The following is a 15,951-nucleotide window of genomic DNA, read 5'->3' as shown; positions in this document are numbered from 1 at the left end:
AAATAGTCAGACACAACTGAGCGACTGAACTGAACTGAACTTATAATAGACATTATAAGTGTCTACCCAACATTCATTACAGGCACGTGGGGCAGAGAGATCAAGTTAACTCACCCACAGAAAACCAGAAATTTACACATCATGTGCGTGTGTGCACGCTCAGTCATGTCCGACTCTTTTGCAACCTCATGGACTATAGTCCACCAGGCTCCTCTGTCCATGGGATTATCCTGGCAAGAACACTGGAGTGGGTTGTCATTTCTTCCTCCCAGGGATCTTTCCAACCCAGGGATCGAAGCCCTGTCTCCTATGGCTCCAGCAAATAGATTCTTCACCACTGAGCTACCTGGGAAGCCCTTACAAGTCATGATTTGAACCCAAATTTCTTTGACTACTAAACTCAGGGTCCTAATACTGGTGCTAGATTGATATAAAATTCAGATATAAAATTGTTCAACTGGAAACCAATTTTGATACATACGCCATCATTTTATAAAGGACAAAGCTATGATGTATGGTTCTCCGGCACAGTAATTTTTTCCAGTAGTACAGAGAAATAGAATTATTAAATGAAGCTTTCCCATCAACTGTTTGGAGGCATTTAAACAATGTCTACTGACAGGTGAGAAAAGACACTGGCACAGTTGAAAGAAGTCTAGTTTGGTAATATGGAAAGCAGAATTGTCATTATTTGTGATAATTTTTTCTCATATTAAAATTTTTATAATCTCTGAAGCAAGTGATACAGGAATAATTTTGTAATTCAGGTTGGGAAAGGATTTACATATTTTGGGTTTTGCCTCTGGCTGAAGTCTTCCTTACAGTAGTGATACCTTGAACAGTCTATATAGAAGAGGCATGATTTTCTCTCTTTGCAATCAGAAACTCTGCTTATTGGCTTTTCTTCACTCGGTCCTTAACAATAATGCCAAAAGTAAAGGTTTAAGAAGCATTTGTTTCCTGGCATTTCTGAAATGAATACCTTGAATAATACCTTTTCTCTCATTCTCAGAATAAACCAAAATATAGAAAATTAGCTTCCCCAAGAAGTAGCCACCTTTCAAAAAGCCTTTTTAGGATGGAGTAACCTGTGGTTGATGAAGTGCAAGTGTACTTTCAATGCCACTACTTATTTCTAAAAAGGATTCGGTCAAGAGTCAACAAAAGTGCCCCTGAATAACTTCATTTGAAATTATAGCCACTGTTCCTTCACCAAATTAAGGGGGAAAAAAAAAGGAAAAGAAAGTGCCTAAAGGGGAGTGAGCAAATTTAGCTATTGTAGGAAAGAAAAGGAAATGCAACAATTGGTACCCAAAGCCTGTTTGGTCAAGTTAAAGGAGTAATTCAAAGAAAATGAGTACTTGTAGCATGCAGACTTCAACTCTTTTCACCAGGTTCCAGACTGCAGGCTGTCACTGGCAAAGAAACGAAATGATGCGCTGGCTGTTTCTGTGCAGCTCATATTAATTTAAAACATGGGAACCTGAGGCACTTGAGGAAGAATGACTTTTCAATGTGAACAAGTAGCAGTGACTATCATTTTACTCCCCATCCCCCAATCTGTCTCTCTCTGTTCCTTTGTCTCTATCTCTCTCTCTCTCAATCTCAGCAGTGCCCAACCTCATGCCACTCAGGTACCACACTGGAGTTCAGCATTTCCCTGGAAAAAGCATGGGAGTTGGGCTCAAGCGCGGCCGAGAGGAGCTACCCCACGTCCGAGGTCAGGGGCAGAAGCCGGGAGGACCTCATGCCCGAAGGGAGGCGGCCGGGAGGAGTTGCCCCGCATCCAAGGTCAGGGGTGGTGGCCAAGAGTACCAGGCTGCGACGGTGCAGGAACGGCCAATAGGAGCTGCTCCAGTCTGAGGTCAGGGGCGGCAGCTGGGAAGAGCTGCCCCACGCCCGAGGCCAGGGGCCGAGGCCAGGAGGAGCAACCCCACCTCCAAGGAGCAGTGGCTGTGTGGGCACAGGAGGGCCTAGAGGAGCTATTCCACGTTCAAGGTCAGAAGGGGCAGTGGTGAGGAGATACTCCTCGTCCAAGGTAAGGAGCAGTGGCTGCACTTTGCTGGAGCAGCCGTGAAGAGATACCCCACGTCCAAGGTAAGAGAAACCCAAGTAAGATGGTACGTGTTGCAAGAGGGCATCAGAGGGCAGACACACTGAAACCATACTCAGAGAAAACTAGTCAGTCTAATCACACTAGGACCACAGCCTTGTCTAACTCAATGAAACTAAGCCATGCCTGTGGGGCCACCCAAGACAGGCGGGTCATGGTGGATAGGTCTGACAGAATGTGGTCCACTGGAGAAGGGAATGGCAAACCACTTCAGTATTCCTGCCTTGAGTACCACATGAACAGTATGAAAAGGCAAAATGATAAGATACTGAAAGAGGAACTCCCCAGGTCAGTAGGTGCCCAATATGCTACTGGAGATCAGTGGAGAAAAACTCCAGAAAGAATGAAGGGATGGAGCTAAAGCAAAAAGAATACCCAGCTGTGGATGTGACTGGTGATAGAAGCAAGGTCCAATGCTGTAAAGAGCAATATTGCCTAGGAACCTGGAATGTCAGGTCCATGAATCAAGGCAAATTGGAAGTGGTCAAACAAGAGATGGCAAGATTGAACATCGACATTCTAGGAATCAGTGAACTAAAATGGACTGGAATAGGTGAATTTAACTCAGATGACCATTATATCTACTACTGTGGGCAGGAATCCCTCAGAAGAAATGGAGTAGCCATCATGGTCAACAAAAGAGTTTGAAATGCAGTACTTGGATGCAATCTCAAAAATGACAGAATGATCTCTGTTCGTTTCCAAGGCAAACCATTCAATAACACAGTAATCCAAGTCTATGCCCCAACCAGTAACACTGAAGAAGCTGAGGTTGAACGGTTCTATGAAGACCTACAAGACCTTTTAGAACTAACACCCAAAAAAGATGTCCTTTTCATTATAGGGGACTGGAACACAAAAGTAGGAAGTCAAGAAACACCTGGAGTAACGGGGAAATTTGGCCTTGGAATTCGGAATAAAGCAGGGCAAAGACCAATAGAGTTTTGCCAAGAGAATGCACGGGTCATAGCAAACACCCTCTTCCAACAATACAAGAAAAGACTCTACACATGGACATCACCAGATGGTCAACACCGAAATCAGACTGATTATATTCTTTGCAGCCAAGATGGAGAAGCTCTATACAGTCAGCAAAAACAAGACCAGGAGCTGACTGTGGCTCAGATCATGAACCCCTTATTGCCAAATTCAGACTGAAATTGAAGAAAGTAGGGAAAACCACTAGACCATTCAGGTATGACCTAAATCAAATCCTTTATGATTATACAGTGGAAGTGAGAAATAGATTTAAGGGACTATATCTGATAGATAGAGTGCCTGATGAACTATGGAATGAGGTTGGTGACATTGTACAGGAGACAGGGATCAAGACCATTCCCATGGAAAAGAAATGCAAAAAAGCAAAATGGCTGTCTGGGGAGGCCTTATAAATAGCTGTGAAAAGAAGAGAAGTGAAAGCAAAGGAGAAAAGGAAAGATATAAGCATCCGAATGCAGAGTTCCAAAGAATAGCAAGAAGAGATAAGCCTTCCTCAGCGATCAATGCAAAGAAATAGAGGAAAACAACAGAATGGGAAAGACTAGAGATCTCTTCAAGAAAATTAGAGATACAAAGGGAACATTTCATGCAAAGATGGGCTTGATAAAGGACAGAAATGGTATGGACCTAAGAAGATACTAAAAAGATGTGGCAAGAATACACAGAAGAACTGTACAAAAAAGATCTTCATGACCCAGATAATCACAATGCTGTGATCACTCACCTAGAGCCAGATATCCTGGAATGTGAAGTCAAGTGGGCCTTAGAAAGCATTACTGCGAACAAAGCTAGTGGAGGTGATGAAATTCCAGTTGAGCTATTTCAAACCCTGAAAGGTGATGTTGTGAAGGTGTTGCACTCAATATGCCAGCAACTTTGGAAAACTCAGCAGTGACCACGGGACTGGAAAAGGTCAGTTTTCATTCTAATCCCAAAGAAAGGCAATGCCAAAGAATGCTCAAACTACTACACAATTGCACTCATCTCACCCGATAGTAAAGTAATGCTCAAAATTCTCCAAGCCAGGCTTCAGCAATATGTGAACCGTGAACTTCCAGATGTGCATGCTAGTTTTAGAAAAGGCAGAGGAACCAGAGATCAAATTGCCAACATCCGCTGGATCATGGAAAAAATAAGAGAGTTCCAGAAAAACATCTATTTCTGCTTTATTGACTATGCCAAAACCTTGGACTATGTGGATCACAATAAACTGTGGGAAATTCTGAAAGAGATGGGAATACCAGACCACCTGATCTGCCTCTTGAGAAATTTGTATGCAGGTCAGGAGACAACAGTGAGAACTGGACATGGAAAAACAGACTGGTTCCAAATAGGAAAAGGAGTTCATCAAGGCTGTATATTGTCACCCTGTTTATTTAACATATGCAGAGTACATCATGAGAAATGCTGGGCTGGAAAAAGCACAAGCTGGAATCAAGATTGCTGGGAGAAATATCAATAACCTCAGATATGCAGATGACACCACCCTTATGGCAGAAAGTGAAGAGGAACTAAAAAACCTCTTGACGAAAGTGAAAGAGGAAAGTGAAAAAGTTGGCTTAAAACTCAACATTCAGAAAATGAAGATCATGGCATCTGGTCCCATCACTTCAAGGGAAATAGATGGGGAAACAGTGGAAACTGTATCAGACTTTATTTTTTGGGCTCCAAAATCTCTGCAGATGGTGACTGCAGCCATGAAATTGAAAGACGCTTACTCCTTGGAAGGAAGTTATGACCAACCTAGATAGCATATTCAAAAGCAAAGACATTACTTTGCCCACTAAGGTTCGTCTAGTCAAGGCTATGGTTTTCCAGTGGTCATGCATGGATGTGAGAGTTGGACTGTGAAGAAAGCTGAGTGCCGAAGAATTGATGCTTTTGAACTGTGGTGTTGGAGAAGACTCTTGAGAGTCCGTTGGACTGCAAGGAGATCCAACCAGTCCATTCTAAAGGAGATCAGCCCTGGGATTTCTTTGGAAGGAATGATGCTAAAGCTGAAACTCCCGTACTTTGGCCACCTCATGTGAAGAGTTGACTCATTGGAAAAGACTCTGATGCTGGGAGGGATTGGGGGCAGGAGGAGAAGGGGATGACAGAGGATGAGATGGCTGGATGGCATCACAGACTCGATGGACATGAGTCTGAGTGAACTCCTGGAGTTGGTGATGGACCGGGAGGCCTGGCGTGCTGCAATTCATGGGGTCGAAAAGAGTAGAACACCACTGAGCGACTGAACTGAACTGAAGGTACCAACAGTCAGAACTTCACCTGAAGGGTTTTTAATTCTCTGATAAAGTGGATAACTGCTTTTGGTCTTACCAAAAGCAAAAATAGCCAATATATTTTTAATACAAAGTTAAGCTCATTTCATTTTAATGTATTTTCCTGGCAGCTGCCTTTTTCTTTGTTCTGGTGTTCAGGTGAATGTCCAGAAAGCCAGCCCAAATACCAATGTTTCAACCACTTCTTCTTTAATTTCTAAAGGCTGCAGATGGCAGCCCAGCCACCTCAGATGTCCTCCACTTCATGGAATGCAAACAAATGTATATGGGGGTCAGAAATCTACTTTAAAGGAATAAAGCAAATGATATAAGCTAAGGAGTGGGGAGTTCTAGTCACTTGGACATGGCATGCTCCATAAATAGTCAAATGATTTTTAAACATGTTCTGAACCACCAACTCTGCTTTATGTAATGATCTCTACATTTCAGCTGTAAATATTTACGCAATATTCTTTAACTCAAATTCCTTAGAGAATGAAACTAATTGACCAAGAATGGATTATGACAGGGAACCCCTTGAGTCACGTGCCTATTCTTATCTAGTCAATCAGCACAGAAGTATTATGGTCACATATTTAACATACCAACTTACTCATTGTACATTCAGTTGGTTAACGGCTATTCCTTCAGACATAGCAATGGGAGCACCAAGCATTCTAATAGCTGACTTCTCCAACAGTACACACAGAAGGCAATGGCAGCCCACTCCAGTACTCTTGCCTGGAAAATCCCATGGACAGAGGAGCCTGGTAGGCTGAAATCCATGGGGTAGCTGAGGGTCGGACATGACTGAGCGACTTCACTTTCCCTTTTCACTTTCATGCATTGGAGAAGGAAATGGCAACCCACTCCAGTGTTCTTGCCTGGAGAATCCCAGGGACGGCGGAGCCTGGTAGGTTGCCGTCTATGGGGTCGCAGGAGTCGGACATGACTGAAGCGACTTAGTAGCAGCAGCAGCAGCAGCCAACAGTATAAAGGTCTTTCCTAAAGACTTAGAAACACAGTAATCTAAAAATACAAGAGACGTTAAGAACTCTGTATTTCCCAAAATAATCTATAAAGTGACAGCAAGACAGCTTCTCTTCCTCAGCTCAGCGACAGGGGCTGCCCCTCAGTCGCCGCCGCCGCTGCGGCCAAGCCATGCCCCGCCCGTGACCCGCGGCTGCCATGCAGTTTATGTTGCTCTTTAGTCGTCAGGGAAAGCTTCCACTACGGAGGTGATGTGTCCCATTATCAGACAAAGAGAAGAAAAAGATCACAAGAGAACTTCTTCAAACCGTTTTAGCATGGAAACCTAAAATGTGCAGCTTTCTTGAGTGGCGAGATCTGAAGATTGTTTACAAAAATATGCCAGTCTGTATTTTTGCTGTGCTATTGAGGATCAGGATAATGAACTAATTACCCTGGAAATAGTTCATCGTTATGTGGAATTACTTGACAAGTATTTTGGCAGTGTGTGTGAATCTGATACCATTTTTAATTTTGAGAAGGCTTATTTTGTTTTGGATGAGTTTCTTTTGGGAGGAGAAGTTCAGGAAATACCCAAGAATGTCCTTAAAGCAACTGAGCAGGCTGATCTGCTGCAGGAGGAAGCTGAAACCCCACATAGTGTTCTTGAAGAAATTGGACTGACATAACTCCCCTCCCCTGTTGATGACTTCCTGTGGCATTTCACACACTGTAGATGGTCACTGCCTTCATGCCCATGTTAGCTAATGGTGTAAGATGATGTCTTGTCAGTATTGCTGTTCTGCTAAGCTGCTTCATTCAGGCTTACACAATTTTTATTAACTAAATTAACTAAAGGGAACTTTGGTTCATCAAGTGATAACAAGGGACTTAAGTATCTGGCTATTTTGAAGTTTATAGGGCTGTTTCTCTTGAATAGGTTATTATCATTACCTCGATTATGTATATCTATGAGTATGACACAATCAGGCAATATACATTTATTATTCTCTTTGGCAAAAAAATCTTGTGAAACATGGTTTTATGAAATCAAAGATCACTGCATTTCAGTATATATGCAAATAAAGGGAATTGACGTAGTCACATATTAAGTGAATGAAAATTTCACTCTATGTTGAAACTTATATTATACCAAAGACACTTATTAGAAAGTAAACACCTAAAAATGAAGGGAATACACAAAAGACTAATGGAATGATGCTGTTTTACACTAAAAATATTTCATAGGCATTCCTGGGACAAGGAACAGAGATCAGCTGTTTCATAATAGTAAACATGCTATTTTTAAGGCCAAGCAGCATTTGACTATGTCAAAGCCTTTGACTGTGTGGATCACAATAAACTGTGGAAAATTCTGAAAGAGATAGGAATACCAGACCACCTGATCTGCCTCTTGAGAAATTTGTATGCAGGTCAGGAAGCAACAGTTAAAACTGGACATGGAACAACAGACTGGTTCCAAATAGGAAAAGGAATTCGTCAAGGCTGTATATTGTCACCCTGTTTATTTAACTTATATGCAGAGTACATCATGAGAAACGCTGGACTGGAAGAAGCACAAGCTGGAATCAAGATTGCTGGGAGAAATATCAATAACCTCAGATATGCAGATGACACCACCCTTATGGCAGAAAGTGAAGAGGAACTCAAAAGCCTCTTGATGAAAGTGAAAGTGGAGAGTGAAAAAGTTGGCTTAAAGCTCAACATTCAGAAAACGAAGATCATGGCATCCGGTCCCACCACTTCATGGGAAATAGATGGGGAAACAGTGGAAACAGTGTCAGACTTTATTTTTCTGGGCTCCAAAATCACTGCAGATGGTGACTGCAGCCATGAAATTGAAAGACGCTTACTCCTTGAAAGGAAAATTATGACCAACCTAGATAGCATATGCAAAAGCAGAGACATTACTTTGCCAACAAAGGTCTGTCTAGTCAAGGCTATGGTTTTTCCAGTGGTCATGTATGGACGTGAGACTTGGACTGTGAAGAAGGCTGAGCACAGAAGAATTGATGCTTTTGAACTGTGGTGCTGGAAAAGACTCTTGAGAGTCCCTTGGACTGCAAGGACATCCAATCAGTGCATTCTGAAGGAGACCAGCCCTGGGATTTCTTTGGAGGGAATGATGCTAAAGCTGAAACTCTAGTACTTTGGCCACCTCATGCAAAGAGTTGACTCATTGGAAAAGACTCTGATGCTGGGAGGGATTGGGGGCAGGAGGAGAAGGGGACGACAGAGGATGAGATGGCTGGATGGCATCAGTGACTCGATGGACATGAGTCTGAGTGAACTCCTGGAGTTGGTGATGGACAGAGAGGCCTGGCGTGCTGGGATTCATGGGGTCCCAAAGAGTCAGACACGACTGAGTGACTGAACTGAACTGATATGCCAAAAATTTTACTAGAAAATAGACAAAGCCCCAACTTGTTATCTCTCTAGGCAGGATGAAGGTAGGGATGGTGTGGTATTAGGTATTGTACATTCAAGTCCTACTAGCTTTATGATTTCAATGAAAGTTGGCTGAGTAAATTTTAAATGAATGAAGAAGTAGTTTTTAATCCTGGCTATGAATCAGTATCTCTCATGCTGCTGCTGCTGCTGCTAAGTTGCTTCAGTCCTGTCCGACTCTGTGCAACCCCATAGACTGCAGCCCACCAGGCTCCCCCATCCCTGGGATTCTCCAGGCAAAAACACTGGAGTGGGTTGCCATTTCCTTCTCCAATGCATGAAAGTAAAAAGTGAAAATGAAGTCGTTCAATCGTGTCTGACTCTCAGTGACCCCATGGACTGCAGCCTACCAGGTTCCTCTGTCCATGGGATTTTCCAGGCAAGAGTACTTGAGTGGGGCGCCATTGCCTTCTCCGGTATCTCTCATAGGTATGTTTAAAAATGAACAACAAAACAAAACGCTTATAAGCTTAGGCACACTCCAAAGTTACTAACCATAAATTCTGGGTTAATGACCGCCATATTTTTAATATTTAGCAAAATCTATTCACTCCCAGGAGCAGCACCTTCCAGTCTCTGAAACCATCCCAGCTCTGCATCTGCAGCCACTCTTCCTCTCAAGCCTCCCTCAATAGGGATCCTTGGGTTATATTGGCTCACGTGCATAATAGAGGACCATCTTCCCATCTCAAGGTCATTAACCACACCTGTGAAGTCCCCTTTCCATATGAGATAACACAGTCACAGGCTGGGGTTAGGGTGTAAATATCTCTGGGGCCCCAACTCAGCTCACTATAGTTCCTTTGATCAGATCAGAGATGTCCCCTTCTTATCTTTGGCCACTAAGACTTTTATTCAAAATGAGCTTTGAATCTTAAAAAATACTTTTACTGCATCTATTGAAATGATCATTTAATTTTCTCCCTCATTTTATAAACAGGGTATAGTATACTGCTTGATTTATGAACGTTAAACCAACTGCATTTCTGGCTCTGTTTGCCTAGAATGATCACCATTCTGGGCTTGGGGCTCATCCTCATATTAACCATTAATTACTTTCATTTGGGCTTCCCTGGTGGCTCAGCAGTAAAGAATCTGCCTGTCAATGCAGGAGACTCGGGTTTGATCCCTGGGTTGGGAAGAGTCCCTGGAGAAGGAAATGGCAAACCACTTTAGTATTGTTGCCTGGGAAGTCCAATGGAGAGAGGAGCCTGATGGGCTATAGTCCATGGGTTAACAAAGAGTCAGACATGACTGAGTGACTAAACAAAAACAAACAACAACAATAGGCAGTTCTAATATCTAGTCAAGATTGAGAATCAATCATTTAAAAATATGCCGTTTATTAGTGGCATGCTGCTGCTGCTAAGACGCTTCAGTCGTGTCTGACTCTGTGCAACAACATAGATGGCAGCCCACCAAGCTCCCCTGTCCCTGGGATTCTCCAGGCAAGAACACTGGAGTGGGTTGACATTTCCTTCTCCAATGCATGAAAGTGAAAAGTGAAAGTGAAGTTGCTCAGTCGTGTCCAACTCTTAGCGACCCCATGGACTGCAGCCTACCAGGCTCCTCCGTCCATGGGATTTGCCAGGCAAGAGTATTGGAGTGGGTTCAGTTCAGTTCAGTTCAGTCACTCAGTCGTGTCAGACTCTTTTCGACCCCATGAATCGCAGCACACCAGGCCTCCCTGTCCATCACCAACTCCTGGAGTTCACTCAGACTCACGTCCATCGAGTCAGTGATGCCATCCAGCCATCTCATCCTCTGTCGTCCCCTTCTCCTCCTGCCCCCAATCCCTCCCAGCATCAGAGTCTTTTCCAATGAGTCAACTCTTTGCATGAGGTGGCCAAAGTATTGGAGTTTCAGCTTCAGCATCATTCCCTCCAAAGAACACTCAGGGCTGGTCTCCTTCAGAATGCACTGATTGGATCTCCTTGCAGTCCAAGGGACTCTCAAGAGTCTTTTCCAGCACCACAGTTCAAAAGCATCAATTCTTCGGTGCTCAGCTTTCTTCACAGTCCAACTCTCACATCCATACATGACCACTGGAAAAACCATAGCCTTGACTAGACAGACCTTTGTTGGCAAAGTAATGTCTCTGCTTTTCAATACACTATCTAGGTTGGTCATAAATTTTCTTCCAAGGAGTAAGAGTCTTTTAATTTCATGGCTGCAATCACCATCTGCAGTGATTTTGGAGCCCAAAAAATTAAAGTCTGACACTGTTTCCACTCTTTCCCCATCTATTTCCCATGAAGTGATGGGACCAGATGCTATGATCTTTGTTTTCTGAAGAGCTTTAAGCCAACTTTTTCACTCTCCACTTTCGCTTTCATCAAGAGGCTTTTGAGTTCCTCTTCACTTTCTGCCATAAGGGTGGTGTCATCTGCATATCTGAGGTTATTGATATTTCTCCCGGCAATCTTGATTCCAGCTTGTGCTTCTTCCAGCCCAGCGTTTCTCATGATGTACTCTGCATATAAGTTAAATAAGCAGTGTGACAATATACAGCCTTAACGTACTCCTTTTCCTATTTGGAATCAGTGGGTTAGACAGCATTACAACTCAGGATACTTGACATCCAATCTAATAAATTGTCTGCTACACTAAAGTCAAATAGGGACAATATTGAGGCTAAAATATATGTACAGAGAATGGCAGAGACATATCCAAGGACCCATGGCAAGGGACTGAAAATGAATACAACCTTAGGGAATTAAAGGAAGGGCAGACCATCTAGGAAGACTCACTAGCACAATGTTAGGGAACAGGATGTTCAACCAAATGAAACATACAGCCAGGGAACCAAAGCAGAAAAAGGTTGAATTGAGAAGCATGTTTGGCCCTAGGAAAAGGTAACAAAAAAACCTAGTTGTTGGCGGAAAAAACACATCATTACTGACTTTATTGACACTGTAGAGTATATTTGTTCTATGTACTTTATATGGAGTGTCTCGTTTAATTCTCAGAGCGTTACTATGACGTAGGAGTCATTATCATCTCCATTTTGGAGAGCAGAAAAATATAGCTGGAAAGGTTAAGAAAGTCCATAAGATTATCAACCTAGTAAATACAGAGCTATAACTCTATCCAAAGTAGCCTGAAATTAGGGCATGAAGCCAAAAAACCACCGTAGATAAGCCCATGCATCTCGTGGCCTTGAAGTATTGCTCAAGTCTTTCTTGCATTAACCAGGAGTCATGGACTGAACCTGGAGGTGAACTTTAAGGAGCCTTAGTTACAAAGTTTGGAAGATGAAAAGAAAAGAAATTCAACTGCATGATTAAACAAGAATTATTAAATTCCATATTTGTTAAAACTTGAAACTAAAAAGAGGCTGTTGACAGAACATCCGGCCTCCTGGAAAGAGTTGCATTGTATGAGGGTCTGGATTACCTTCAGAGCTCAAGGGAGATTCAACACAGTCCTCAATTCTAATACTTACTAACTTTGTGTTTTCTTTCTTCAACTCTGGTTCAAGATATTTTAACTATTCTAAACACATTACTAAAATAATCCCTTCTAAAATAAAGGGGTAAATAAGCTTACGTATAAAGCTAGTTATTTTCTTATCTGTCTAGATTATTCTCATGAATATTTATCACTAGTTTTAGAGCAATCTGATTCCTCTTTTATGGCAGTTGTGCATACCAAATTCTGTTTTCATGGAAGAATAAAATTTATAGCATCCTGATTGCTAATCAAAGTTACTAATTTCCAAAAGGAAATATACTCCCTTTGAAATAAACTCCTTAATTGACAAGAATTATTTTCTTTTTTTTTCTTAATGACAACAGTACACATACTGAATATATACTTGTATTCCCACTCATATGGGCTTCCCTGGTGGCTCAGATGGTAAAGAATCTGCCTGCAATGCAGGATGCCTGGGTTCAATCCCTGGTTCAGGAAGATCTCCTGGAGAAGGAAATGGCAAGCGACTCCAGGATTCTTGCCTGGAGAATTCCACAGACAGAGGAGCCTGGTGGGCTACAGTCCATGGGGTCGCAAACAGTCGGACATGAATGAACAACTTGAACAGTATAAATTTTATGTACAAGTTTTATACATTTTATGATGGCTTAATCTCATTAGCCAAAGTTCATTCCTTATTTTGATTCTCTCTCCTCTTTCTCTGTCTAAATGTGATCTCAAATCCCTAGAGCAATATATTGCATTGGGAGATACAAAAAATTCTGGTAGCAAAAATATAGGAATTTGATATGATAATAAAGTGCTTTAGGGAAGCATAATGTATTAAAATCCGCTGTAGCCTCACTGTCTATTCATGAGGAAGGGGCAATCATTTTACAAGTTTTTGAATGATATATGAAGCATTACTTTTTTATAATAAGAATCTAGTGGGTGTTTTTAAATAAAAAATCTTCAAGGACTGTAACCAAATTTTCACTGAGAAATATAAGATGGGGATGTATATATATATATATATATACACACATACATATATATATTAGTAATCTAATGTGAAGTAACAAACTACCTCAAAGTTAAAGGATTAAAACAGCACACTCATTACATCAAAGTTTCCCTGGATCAGGGGTACAAGAATAGGTTAGTGGGTCCTCAGCTAAGGATCTCACAAGGCTACAATCAAGGTATCCTCTGGGTTCTGTTCTTATCTGGAGTCCTGACTCCAAAAGTATAAGCTTTCAAGAAGACTAGGTGGGTTGTAGAATATATTTCCTTGAGGGCTAAGAGCCTAGGCTTCTTGCTAGCCAGCACCTACACATCACTGTCCATTCCTTGCCCTGTGGTCCTCCCAACATGATTGCTTACTACTTCTAGGATAGCAGGAGTGCATGGAGCCAGTTGGCTAGCAAAATAGAGTCTTATATAGTGTACAATAATCACGGAAGTGAAATACAAACACTTCTGTCATTGGTCAAACTCAAATCCCAGGTTTCACCCACACTCAAAGGAAGGATTTTACACAAAGGCATGAATGTCAGGTGGGTGACCACCCTAGAGTCTATCTGCCACAGAATGGTAGAAGCCAGGGTGAGCATAGCTTGAAAACCTCTCAAATGCTACAGATATATTGCTCTCCTTCAGAGAATCACTGCCCTATATCTGCCATTATTTCCTCTTAAAGTGAATTTGTGGGTCATTTATGTCAAATTCTCTTCTAAATACAAATTTGGAATCTACTCTAGTCCCACTTAATGAAAATGTCTTAGACAGGTCCTTAGAATTGAATTCAGTATGATGTTTGCTGCTGCTGCTGCTGCTGCATCAATTCAGTCGTGTCCAACTCTGTGCAACCCCATAGACGACAGCCCACCAGGCTCCCCCGTCCCTGGGATTCTCCAGGCAAGAACACTGGAGTGGGTTGCCATTTCCTTCTCCAATGCATGAAAGTGAAACGTGAAAGTGAAGTCGCTCAGTCGTGTCCGACTCCTAGCGACCCCATGGACTGCAGCCTACCAGTCTCCTCTGTCCATGGGATTTTCCAGGCAAGAGTACTGGAGTGGGGTGCCATTGCCTTCTCTCAGTATGATGTTTAGAATAGCTTAAACATGAGAGCACTTACTAACATCGTCTTATTGAAAGGATTAAAATTTCTGACTATATGTAATATATTTTCCCAGAATTTTAAATAAAGTTTAATCCCAAAAACTTCCCTAAATTTTGGATTTTCCCTGTGTGTGTGTGTGTGTGTGTGTGTGCGTGTTAGTCACTCAGTCGTCTCCAGCTCTTTGTGTCTCCCTGGACTATAGCCCGCCAGGCTCTTCTGTCCATGGAACTTTCCAGGCAAGGATACAGGAGTGGGTTGCCATTTCTTTCTCCAGGGGATCTTCCTGAATCAGGGATTGAACCCAGGTCTCCTGCATTGCAGGCAGACTGAGCTGCAATTGCTTTACCCACTGAGCTACTAGGGAGGCCCTAAACTTTTTCATAAGGCAGGGTCCATAGGCAACCTAGGGATCGAACCCAGGTCTCTCACATTGCAAGCAGATTCTTTACCCACTGAGCCACCAGAGAAACCCAAGAATACTGCAGTGGGTAGCCTATCTTTTTCCAGGGGATCTTCCCAACCCAGGAATCGAACTGGGGTTTCCTGCATTGCTGGCAGAAAGTCCAAACCTGGGATTTGGATTTTCCCTAGAATTATATAATAGCAGTAATATAATAAAATGAGTTTTCAAAAAGTGTTAGCAAACTAAGGCTCTTTCCAGCATCTTAAACTTTACAAATTTGGGAGTCCCCTTCTTTAGTCATTAAATTTTATTGTAATAAAACTACAGATTACAATCATAATTGGGATGCTTAAAATAACAGCTTTAGAATATTAGAGGATCATTTTTAACCTATAAAGAACATTTCAAAGAATAAGGTGAGGAAAAAGAAATTTAAGAATTTCACTAGGTAGTATCCTTTCAAAAAGAAAAACCAGCACCAGGGGGAATCAAAGTTTTTTTTTTTTTTTTTTTTTTTTGTATCAAAAGAGGCCAAACAAAATGTCTTCCCTTATATTAAAACATGGGATAATATGTAACACTAGTTTCATAATTCTGTTAACCACTGACCTTTTTTCTTCTAACACCAACCTTACAAATACCTTAAAGAATACTTTTCCCCTTAAAGGTGAATCCAATTGATTATTACTATTTCAAAGTAACTTCTTCAAGCAATCTCGTAGGTTCACAACTTAAAAGAAGTGTATGATCTTTGACTATTTTCCTGATTTGAGTACCATTTTCACTATATAACTTTATTCACCCTTCAGAATTTTTTCTCATTTTAAGATAACTAAGGAGAAAAAAATCTCAATAGATATTCTTCCCAGAAATTTATCATTTCCTACTTTTTCATCAGATTCATCTGACCTTTCTAAGGGTGATCTTTTAAAATCTCTTTTATTTCCTTTCTAGTTCCCAGAATACTCTACTGGTTGACTAAAGATAAAAACCTAAGCATCTCTGAAGTAATATTTTTAAATTAAACTTTCTCTGATTTGAGTATAGAAACAGATTTTGAGGGTGTTGATTTCATTACAGAGAATTGCATTGTGTTGAAAACAGGAATAATATTATATATTCCAAAGAGTTGGACATGACTGAGCGACTGATCTGATCTGATCTGATAGATTTGTAGACCAGGAAGTGGGCAAGGCTT

At 41.6% G+C, this 15,951-nt stretch overlaps 1 pseudogene; it reads left to right on the top strand.

Moving 5' to 3' along the window:
• The first annotated feature begins 6,564 nt into the window (after positions 1-6,564).
• Positions 6,565-7,160, top strand: LOC102273161 (AP-1 complex subunit sigma-2 pseudogene; annotated as a pseudogene).
• The last annotated feature ends 8,791 nt before the right edge of the window (positions 7,161-15,951 follow it).

Source organism: Bos mutus, chromosome 4 (genome assembly GCF_027580195.1).
Source record: "Bos mutus isolate GX-2022 chromosome 4, NWIPB_WYAK_1.1, whole genome shotgun sequence".
In the NCBI taxonomy this organism is placed as follows: Eukaryota; Metazoa; Chordata; class Mammalia; order Artiodactyla; family Bovidae; genus Bos; species Bos mutus.
Note: the sequence above shows the minus strand (reverse complement) of the source record. Positions and strands in the feature narration are given on the sequence as shown.